The following is a 12,400-nucleotide window of genomic DNA, read 5'->3' on the forward strand; positions in this document are numbered from 1 at the left end:
AACAGATCTTTTTTGATTTTTGCATACTCAACATGGGATTGCTTATCTTGCTTATAGGTTGTCCTAAATTTTACTCTATAGGCTTCAGGAACAAGCTCATAGGCCTTAAGAATCAAGCTCTTAACTACATCATAATTATCAGATTGATCCTGAGGCAAAGATGCATAAGTTACTTGAGCTTTACCGGTGAGAACAGTTTGAAGGAGTACTGGCCAATACTTTTTGGGCTAATTAAAACCTGTAGCTACCCTCTCAAACAACTGAAAATACGTGGTTAAATCAGATTCATTAAAAGGAGGGACAAGTTTAACATTTTTAGCCACATCAAAATCATCAGAGCTAGATGATCCAGTTCCACCTTGTTTCATGCGATACTCACGGTCTGCCTGAATCCTGGCAAGTTCAATTTGTGCCTGAGCCTGTATCTGTGCCTCCTGAATCCGAGCCTGAGATTCAGCCTCCTTAGCATTTGCTTGAAATTCAGCCTCCTTAACACAAGCCTCCTTAGCCTGAGACTCAGCCTCCTTAGCACGTACTTGAAATTCAGCTTCCTTCACACGAGCCTCCTGCAGGGCTAGCTGTAACTTAGCTAATTCAATCTGCGTTTGCTCATTTGGAGGAGTTACATTAAACAAGCTTTCATTAATCATGTCAACAATTTGATCTTTAGAATGATGAGAGCGAACAGCAATTCCCAGTTGTTGAGCAACAAGCTTAAGTTCATTCTTTGTTCTGTTTTCTACATCACACACTGTTTGCACATTTGACAAAAAATCTTTGGCTTCATCACGTGTAGTAATAGACATCATGAATAAATCACAGTCACAAAATATCAAGCAATATCCTTACGATAATATCCTGAATATCCTGATAAGAGGTCGCCAAATTTATGTTACAGAACAGAGAAAGATAATGTACACTTTAAGTGAGAATACTAAAAATCACTACTGTCCCGTAAAGTTCCAGGTTCAAAACAAAGAGGTAAAATTACAAGTTAAAGTTTAATGCTCAAACTAACAACAAAACATTCAGGACTCATAAGGATAATGTAATGGCAAAAACAGGTTAAATATATGGTTAACTGCAATAGCCTCTATTAACACGAAATTAGCATGAGTAAATTTATCTAAGTCAGCCCTGATAAAATGAAAATACACTGGGTAATGCTCAGTTAATGCAAGATAAATTATTACAGATACAAAGTATTATTAATGATGGCTGACAATAAGAACCCTACATAAATTACAAAAACCTTACTAGGCCTATGAATTAACCTTATGCTACACAGTACAAGAAAAATGCAACAACAGTTATACTCAAATTACACACAGCTGCTAGATGGCTGGAGACTTCCTGAGCACTCACAATAATAACAACTGTACAGGGGAGGACAGAGATGTGAGCAAAATGAGGAGCAGATGTAAGTGGCAATTAATGTAGAGACTGAGCTCATTATGTAGGGGCCAGCAGAGCTTGATACAACTTGTAAGAAGGACGCGCAAATGAAGCCATGGGGACAAAGAGTTGACAATCCCGCTCTGAACAACAGAAAGAACGACCTACTCTACTATAACGGTAGAAGGGGGGAGTGAGGTAGAACACGCTCGTGATCAAACAGGCAGCACACTGTACGTTAGAATTACACAAAGGATGATGAAATCATAGGCTATGTAACACCTCCCCACAAAGAAAAAGAAATTTACAAAGGAAATTTCTTATTACTCTAAAAAAATCTGTCTAAAGTCTAGATAAGCAATCTGCAATAACATTTTCTTTCCCCTTGACATGTTGTATGTCTAATGAATACTCCTGAAGAAGTAGACTCCATCTTGTCAATCTCTGATTTTTATCTTTAAACTTACTAAGGAATTTCAGTGGGTTATGATCGGTATAAATGACTATGGGGTAAAAACCAGAACACAAATAAAATGAAAAATGCTGTAAACCCAAAATCAAGGCCAAATGCTCTTTCTCAATAGTTGAGTAGTTCTTTTGAGGTGGAGTGAACTTCTTACTGTAATAAGATACAGGGTGTTCAATACCCTGATCATCCTCTTGCAGCAAAACAGCCCCAGCTCCTGTATCACTTGCATCAACAGCCATCTTAAAAGGCTTAGCAAAATTTGGAGTAGCGAGCACTGGCTGACTTAATAGAATAGCTTTAAGTTTGTTGAAAGAGGATTCACAGTTATCAGTCCAGACAAATTTAACTCCCTTTTTCAGTAGGTCTGTAAGTGGTGATACAAGAATTGAAAAGTTAAGAACAAATCTCCGGTAATAACCTACCATTCCCAAAAATCTTTGTAGCTCTTTCCTACTTTTAGGTCTGGGAAGATCACTTATAACCTGAACCTTAGCTCCTGGTGGTGCAACATGTCCATCACCAATTACGTACCCAAGGTACTGAACTTTAGCTTGACCAAACTCACACTTTGATAAATTAGCTACAAGATTAGCCTGAACTTAACGCTCAAGAAATTTACTGACATGGCATAGGTGATATTTCCAGTTGTCACTGAAGATTAATACATCATCAATATAAACAACACACCCTGCCAAACCCTCTATTACAACATTCATGAGCTTCTGATATGTGGCTGGTGCATTCTTCATACCATATGGGATTACAGAACATGCAAAAGTCTTTCCTAGTGTTACAAAACATGAGATCTCCCTAGCACGTTCAGTCATAGGTACTTGCCAGTATTACTTTAACAAATCAAACTTACTTATGTACCTAGCCTTTCCGATCTTGTCTATGCAATCTTCCACGCTAGGGAGAGGGTAAGTGTCTGTTTTGGTTATCTGATTAACACGTCTGTAGTCAATGCAAAGCCGCTGTGACCGACCTGGCTTAGGGACTAGAGTGACAGGAGAACTCCACTCGCTCTGACATGGCTCAATCATCTTGTGGTCCAAAAGGTAGCCAAGCTCCTTCTGGATGAGAGGAACTTTCACTGGGTTCACACGGTAAGGAGGCAATTTAATTGGCTTTGCGTCTCCAACATCGACATCATGCATCAACACAGTGGTTCTTCCTGGAGTAGCACGGAACACTTGCGGGTACTCCTGCAGTAATGCCGAAAACTCCTGCCTTTCCTCGGGAGGTAGATGAGAAAGCTTAGTCTGGAGATCATTCATGATATCAGGATTCTTCCCCAAACTATCACTCAGGCTCATGCTGCATGGGAGAACTTCACTTGCAGACTCGGGAGGAACAGCTACATTGCAGACTGGGTTATTTTCGTCCCGCCTGTGATATAAATTTAGCATGTTGATGTGACAAAGTTGCTTGTTCTTTCTACGATCTGGTGTGGCAATGACATAGTTGACATCACTGAGTTTCTTCTCCACGAAATAAGGACCACTAAACTTGGCTTGAAGAGGTTGACCATGAACTGGTAGCAGAATCAAAACCTGATCTCCTGGCTGAAAGTGGCGTAACCTGGACTTCTTGTCATACCAAGTCTTCATCTTCTCCTGAGCAGCTCCTAAATTCTCTCTCGCCAGCTGTAAAGCAGTGGACAGCCGTTCTTTGAACTTCATCACATACTCCAGCAGGTTGACGTCATCTTCCTCCGACAGCCAGCATTCCTTGAGTAACTTAAGGGGTCCTCTTACTTCATGGCCAAACAGTAGTTCAAAAGGTGAGAAGCCCAGTGATTCATTTGGAGATTCTCTTGCAGCAAACACAACGAATGGAAAACCTTTATCCCAGTCTTTCTGATGTTCCAAACAGTATTTCTTGAGCATCGATTTGAGAGTTTGATGATATCTCTCCAACGCTCCTTGAGTCTGGGGATGGTAAGCTGAAGACGTGATCTGGGTAATGCCCAACTCTTTCAGAGACTGCTTGAAAACATTTGACATGAAATTACTTCCCCGGTCTGACTGTACCTCCTTGGGCAGACCAAACTTTGTGAAGAACCCTAGCATTTCCTTAACCACGTTCTTTGCTGAGATTTTTCTAAGTGGAATGGCTTCAGGATAACGAGTAGCCATATCAATCAGGGTCAACACATAAGAAAATCCTGAAGAAGTCTTAGAAAGAGGGCCTACAATATCCACCAACACACGGGTGAAAGGCACCTCAAAAGGAGGAATGGGAACTAGAGGTGCAACCTTTTTTGTCTGATTACACTTCCCCAAAACTTAACAGGTGTGACAAGACTTACAATACCAGGAAACATCCCTGAAGATACCTGGCCAGTAGAAGTGTTTCAAAATGCGTGCCACAGTCTTTCTCACTCCAAGGTGTCCTGCCAAACTGGAATCATGAGCCACTCTAATGATATCCTGCCTACAAACACGAGGGATGACAACTTGATGTACAACCTCCCATTCACAGTCGGCTGATGCTGTTGGGGGTCTCCACTTCCTCATAAGTACTCCTGACTTTATATAATAACAAGTAGAAGCACCAGCTGACTCTTCCTCACTGCTAGCAGAGTTAGCTAGACCTTTCAACTCAGGGTCAGCAACCTGCAACTCAACCAACTCTTGACGAGACAAATTATCAACACTACGTGGTACTGCCTCATCTGGTGAGTGGTCCAAATTAGCAAGAAAAGTGTTAGCTAGGATAACATCATCATCATCATTATCCTCTAAATCACCAGTAACTTTAGACTTAGCCCTAGTGACAGCACATGCAGGGAACACATCAGGGACATCACAATCCTGGGACGCAGCCACTGGCTCACTAGACAACTGAGGAGCTGGACACAATTGACTTCCACCAATATCATTTCCAAGTAAGAAAGTTACACCTGACATTGGGAGTGTCTCAACCAACCCAACCATAACGGAACCATTAGCAAAACCAGACTCGAAATTCACTCTGCACAGAGGGACAGAGAAGTAATGATTCCCTACGCCTTGTAAGATTACAGTTTCATCAGATGAATTAACATTAGAGTCTAGAACACTGGTCAGCATAAGGGATTGGCAAGCACCTGTATCACGATATATTTGAACTGATTTCCTGTCATTACTGTCCAGAGGACTGACAAAACCATCAGACAGGAAATTAGCACATGAACTCTTGAGAGTGTCACCCACGTTACTGCTCAAAATAGGAGCTCCAACATGAGAATTTAAGTTACCCCTCAAAGCAGGTTCAGTTAACTCGGTTAAAGAATTCTGGGAACTCTCAAGGGTGGACACTAGACCAATTGACTGAATATTTAAAGACTCCTTTTTGTTCACATCACGCTGTCTCCTGAAACATTTCTCCGTAGTATGACCAAGCTTACTACAATAAGTACATTTACTTTTCTGAAATCTAGAGGTGAAGCTGGTATTTACTTCCTGAGAAACATCATCTTTATTCTCTTTCCTGTTACCTGTACTCTGAGTAGAGGCAACGTACTTACTCTCAGCTTTCCCTTTTTCTCTAGAATATCTCTTGTGAGTGAGAACATATTCATCAGCTAAAACTGCAGCATCAGATAAATTATCTATTCTTCTCTCATCAAGATATAGGCTTACATCTTTATAAATACACCTTTTGAAGTCCTCCAGCAAAATCATCTGCTTAAATTTACCAAAATCAAAATCCACATTCTTAGAATTTAACCACTGCTCTAATAGATCTTCTTTGATTTTTGCATACTCAACATGGGATTGCTTATCTTGCTTATAGGTTGTCCTAAATTTTACTCTATAGGCTTCAGGAACAAGCTCATAGGCCTTAAGAATCAAGCTCTTAACTACATCATAATTATCAGATTGATCCTGAGGCAAAGATGCATAAGTTACTTGAGCTTTACCGGTGAGAACAGTTTGAAAGAGTACTGGCCAATACTTTTTGGGCTAATTAAAACCTGTAGCTACCCTCTCAAACAACTGAAAATACTTTGTTAAATCAGATTCATTAAAAGGAGGGACAAGTTTAACATTTTTAGCCACATCAAAATCATCAGAGCTAGATGATCCAGTTCCACTTTGTTTCATGCGATACTCATGGTCTGCCTGAATCCTGGCAAGTTCAATTTGTGCCTGAGCCTGTATCTGTGCCTCCTGAATCCGAGCCTGAGATTCAGCCTCCTTAGCATTTGCTTGAAATTCAGCCTCCTTAACACAAGCCTCCTTAGCCTGAGACTCAGCCTCCTTAGCACGTACTTGAAATTCAGCTTCCTTCACACGAGCCTCCTGCAGGGCTAGCTGTAACTTAGCTAATTCAATCTGCGTTTGCTCATTTGGAGGAGTTACATTAAACAAGCTTTCATTAATCATGTCAACAATTTGATCTTTAGAATGATGAGAGCGAACAGCAATTCCCAGTTGTTGAGCAACAAGCTTAAGTTCATTCTTTGTTCTGTTTTCTACATCACACACTGTTTGCACATTTGACAAAAAATCTTTGGCTTCATCACGTGTAGTAATAGACATCATGAATAAATCACAGTCACAAAATATCAAGCAATATCCTTACGATAATATCCTGAATATCCTGATAAGAGGTCGCCAAATTTATGTTACAGAACAGAGAAAGATAATGTACACTTTAAGTGAGAATACTAAAAATCACTACTGTCCCGTAAAGTTCCAGGTTCAAAACAAAGAGGTAAAATTACAAGTTAAAGTTTAATGCTCAAACTAACAACAAAACATTCAGGACTCATAAGGATAATGTAATGGCAAAAAACAGGTTAAATATATGGTTAACTGCAATAGCCTCTATTAACACGAAATTAGCATGAGTAAATTTATCTAAGTCAGCCCTGATAAAATGAAAATACACTGGGTAATGCTCAGTTAATGCAAGATAAATTATTACAGATACAAAGTATTATTAATGATGGCTGACAATAAGAACCCTACATAAATTACAAAAACCTTACTAGGCCTATGAATTAACCTTATGCTACACAGTACAAGAAAAATGCAACAACAGTTATACTCAAATTACACACAGCTGCTAGATGGCTGGAGACTTCCTGAGCACTCACAATAATAACAACTGTACAGGGGAGGACAGAGATGTGAGCAAAATGAGGAGCAGATGTAAGTGGCAATTAATGTAGAGACTGAGCTCATTATGTAGGGGCCAGCAGAGCTTGATACAACTTGTAAGAAGGACGCGCAAATGAAGCCATGGGGACAAAGAGTTGACAATCCCGCTCTGAACAACAGAAAGAACGACCTACTCTACTATAACGGTAGAAGGGGGGAGTGAGGTAGAACACGCTCGTGATCAAACAGGCAGCACACTGTACGTTAGAATTACACAAAGGATGATGAAATCATAGGCTATGTAACACCTCCCCACAAAGAAAAAGAAATTTACAAAGGAAATTTCTTATTACTCTAAAAAAATCTGTCTAAAGTCTAGATAAGCAATCTGCAATAACATTTTCTTTCCCCTTGACATGTTGTATGTCTAATGAATACTCCTGAAGAAGTAGACTCCATCTTGTCAATCTCTGATTTTTATCTTTAAACTTACTAAGGAATTTCAGTGGGTTATGATCGGTATAAATGACTATGGGGTAAAAACCAGAACACAAATAAAATGAAAAATGCTGTAAACCCAAAATCAAGGCCAAATGCTCTTTCTCAATAGTTGAGTAGTTCTTTTGAGGTGGAGTGAACTTCTTACTGTAATAAGATACAGGGTGTTCAATACCCTGATCATCCTCTTGCAGCAAAACAGCCCCAGCTCCTGTATCACTTGCATCAACAGCCATCTTAAAAGGCTTAGCAAAATTTGGAGTAGCGAGCACTGGCTGACTTAATAGAATAGCTTTAAGTTTGTTGAAAGAGGATTCACAGTTATCAGTCCAGACAAATTTAACTCCCTTTTTCAGTAGGTCTGTAAGTGGTGATACAAGAATTGAAAAGTTAAGAACAAATCTCCGGTAATAACCTACCATTCCCAAAAATCTTTGTAGCTCTTTCCTACTTTTAGGTCTGGGAAGATCACTTATAACCTGAACCTTAGCTCCTGGTGGTGCAACATGTCCATCACCAATTACGTACCCAAGGTACTGAACTTTAGCTTGACCAAACTCACACTTTGATAAATTAGCTACAAGATTAGCCTGAACTTAACGCTCAAGAAATTTACTGACATGGCATAGGTGATATTTCCAGTTGTCACTGAAGATTAATACATCATCAATATAAACAACACACCCTGCCAAACCCTCTATTACAACATTCATGAGCTTCTGATATGTGGCTGGTGCATTCTTCATACCATATGGGATTACAGAACATGCAAAAGTCTTTCCTAGTGTTACAAAACATGAGATCTCCCTAGCACGTTCAGTCATAGGTACTTGCCAGTATTACTTTAACAAATCAAACTTACTTATGTACCTAGCCTTTCCGATCTTGTCTACGCAATCTTCCACGCTAGGGAGAGGGTAAGTGTCTGTTTTGGTTATCTGATTAACACGTCTGTAGTCAATGCAAAGCCGCTGTGACCGACCTGGCTTAGGGACTAGAGTGACAGGAGAACTCCACTCGCTCTGACATGGCTCAATCATCTTGTGGTCCAAAAGGTAGCCAAGCTCCTTCTGGATGAGAGGAACTTTCACTGGGTTCACACGGTAAGGAGGCAATTTAATTGGCTTTGCGTCTCCAACATCGACATCATGCATCAACACAGTGGTTCTTCCTGGAGTAGCACGGAACACTTGCGGGTACTCCTGCAGTAATGCCGAAAACTCCTGCCTTTCCTCGGGAGGTAGATGAGAAAGCTTAGTCTGGAGATCATTCATGATATCAGGATTCTTCCCCAAACTATCACTCAGGCTCATGCTGCATGGGAGAACTTCACTTGCAGACTCGGGAGGAACAGCTACATTGCAGACTGGGTTATTTTCGTCCCGCCTGTGATATAAATTTAGCATGTTGATGTGACAAAGTTGCTTGTTCTTTCTACGATCTGGTGTGGCAATGACATAGTTGACATCACTGAGTTTCTTCTCCACGAAATAAGGACCACTAAACTTGGCTTGAAGAGGTTGACCATGAACTGGTAGCAGAATCAAAACCTGATCTCCTGGCTGAAAGTGGCGTAACCTGGACTTCTTGTCATACCAAGTCTTCATCTTCTCCTGAGCAGCTCCTAAATTCTCTCTCGCCAGCTGTAAAGCAGTGGACAGCCGTTCTTTGAACTTCATCACATACTCCAGCAGGTTGACGTCATCTTCCTCCGACAGCCAGCATTCCTTGAGTAACTTAAGGGGTCCTCTTACTTCATGGCCAAACAGTAGTTCAAAAGGTGAGAAGCCCAGTGATTCATTTGGAGATTCTCTTGCAGCAAACACAACGAATGGAAAACCTTTATCCCAGTCTTTCTGATGTTCCAAACAGTATTTCTTGAGCATCGATTTGAGAGTTTGATGATATCTCTCCAACGCTCCTTGAGTCTGGGGATGGTAAGCTGAAGACGTGATCTGGGTAATGCCCAACTCTTTCAGAGACTGCTTGAAAACATTTGACATGAAATTACTTCCCCGGTCTGACTGTACCTCCTTGGGCAGACCAAACTTTGTGAAGAACCCTAGCATTTCCTTAACCACGTTCTTTGCTGAGATTTTTCTAAGTGGAATGGCTTCAGGATAACGAGTAGCCATATCAATCAGGGTCAACACATAAGAAAATCCTGAAGAAGTCTTAGAAAGAGGGCCTACAATATCCACCAACACACGGGTGAAAGGCACCTCAAAAGGAGGAATGGGAACTAGAGGTGCAACCTTTTTTGTCTGATTACACTTCCCCAAAACTTAACAGGTGTGACAAGACTTACAATACCAGAAAACATCCCTGAAGATACCTGGCCAGTAGAAGTGTTTCAAAATGCGTGCCACAGTCTTTCTCACTCCAAGGTGTCCTGCCAAACTGGAATCATGAGCCACTCTAATGATATCCTGCCTACAAACACGAGGGATGACAACTTGATGTACAACCTCCCATTCACAGTCGGCTGATGCTGTTGGGGGTCTCCACTTCCTCATAAGTACTCCTGACTTTATATAATAACAAGTAGAAGCACCAGCTGACTCTTCCTCACTGCTAGCAGAGTTAGCTAGACCTTTCAACTCAGGGTCAGCAACCTGCAACTCAACCAACTCTTGACGAGACAAATTATCAACACTACGTGGTACTGCCTCATCTGGTGAGTGGTCCAAATTAGCAAGAAAAGTGTTAGCTAGGATAACATCATCATCATCATTATCCTCTAAATCACCAGTAACTTTAGACTTAGCCCTAGTGACAGCACATGCAGGGAACACATCAGGGACATCACAATCCTGGGACGCAGCCACTGGCTCACTAGACAACTGAGGAGCTGGACACAATTGACTTCCACCAATATCATTTCCAAGTAAGAAAGTTACACCTGACATTGGGAGTGTCTCAACCAACCCAACCATAACGGAACCATTAGCAAAACCAGACTCGAAATTCACTCTGCACAGAGGGACAGAGAAGTAATGATTCCCTACGCCTTGTAAGATTACAGTTTCATCAGATGAATTAACATTAGAGTCTAGAACACTGGTCAGCATAAGGGATTGGCAAGCACCTGTATCACGATATATTTGAACTGATTTCCTGTCATTACTGTCCAGAGGACTGACAAAACCATCAGACAGGAAATTAGCACATGAACTCTTGAGAGTGTCACCCACGTTACTGCTCAAAATAGGAGCTCCAACATGAGAATTTAAGTTACCCCTCAAAGCAGGTTCAGTTAACTCGGTTAAAGAATTCTGGGAACTCTCAAGGGTGGACACTAGACCAATTGACTGAATATTTAAAGACTCCTTTTTGTTCACATCACGCTGTCTCCTGAAACATTTCTCCGTAGTATGACCAAGCTTACTACAATAAGTACATTTACTTTTCTGAAATCTAGAGGTGAAGCTGGTATTTACTTCCTGAGAAACATCATCTTTATTCTCTTTCCTGTTACCTGTACTCTGAGTAGAGGCAACGTACTTACTCTCAGCTTTCCCTTTTTCTCTAGAATATCTCTTGTGAGTGAGAACATATTCATCAGCTAAAACTGCAGCATCAGATAAATTATCTATTCTTCTCTCATCAAGATATAGGCTTACATCTTTATAAATACACCTTTTGAAGTCCTCCAGCAAAATCATCTGCTTAAATTTACCAAAATCAGAATCCACATTCTTAGAATTTAACCACTGCTCTAATAGATCTTCTTTGATTTTTGCATACTCAACATGGGATTGCTTATCTTGCTTATAGGTTGTCCTAAATTTTACTCTATAGGCTTCAGGAACAAGCTCATAGGCCTTAAGAATCAAGCTCTTAACTACATCATAATTATCAGATTGATCCTGAGGCAAAGATGCATAAGTTACTTGAGCTTTACCGGTGAGAACAGTTTGAAAGAGTACTGGCCAATACTTTTTGGGCTAATTAAAACCTGTAGCTACCCTCTCAAACAACTGAAAATACTTTGTTAAATCAGATTCATTAAAAGGAGGGACAAGTTTAACATTTTTAGCCACATCAAAATCATCAGAGCTAGATGATCCAGTTCCACTTTGTTTCATGCGATACTCATGGTCTGCCTGAATCCTGGCAAGTTCAATTTGTGCCTGAGCCTGTATCTGTGCCTCCTGAATCCGAGCCTGAGATTCAGCCTCCTTAGCATTTGCTTGAAATTCAGCCTCCTTAACACAAGCCTCCTTAGCCTGAGACTCAGCCTCCTTAGCACGTACTTGAAATTCAGCTTCCTTCACACGAGCCTCCTGCAGGGCTAGCTGTAACTTAGCTAATTCAATCTGCGTTTGCTCATTTGGAGGAGTTACATTAAACAAGCTTTCATTAATCATGTCAACAATTTGATCTTTAGAATGATGAGAGCGAACAGCAATTCCCAGTTGTTGAGCAACAAGCTTAAGTTCATTCTTTGTTCTGTTTTCTACATCACACACTGTTTGCACATTTGACAAAAAATCATTGGCTTCATCACGTGTAGTAATAGACATCATGAATAAATCACAGTCACAAAATATCAAGCAATATCCTTATGATAATATCCTGAATATCCTGATAAGAGGTCGCCAAATTTATGTTACGGAACAGAGAAAGATAATGTACACTTTAAGTGAGAATACTAAAAATCACTACTGTCCCGTAAAGTTCCAGGTTCAAAACAAAGAGTTAGGTAAAATTACAAGTTAAAGTTTAATGCTCAAACTAACAACAAAACATTCAGGACTCATAAGGATAATGTAATGGCAAAAAACAGGTTAAATATATGGTTAACTGCAATAGCCTCTATTAACACGAAATTAGCATGAGTAAATTTATCTAAGTCAGCCCTGATAAAATGAAAATACACTGGGTAATGCTCAGTTAATGCAAGATGAATTATTACAGATACAAAGTATTATTAATGATGGCT

The sequence above is a fragment of the Coenobita brevimanus genome, chromosome 113, assembly GCF_032717465.1.
Source record: "Coenobita brevimanus isolate Jiangsu-jjx chromosome 113, ASM3271746v2, whole genome shotgun sequence".
In the NCBI taxonomy this organism is placed as follows: Eukaryota; Metazoa; Arthropoda; class Malacostraca; order Decapoda; family Coenobitidae; genus Coenobita; species Coenobita brevimanus.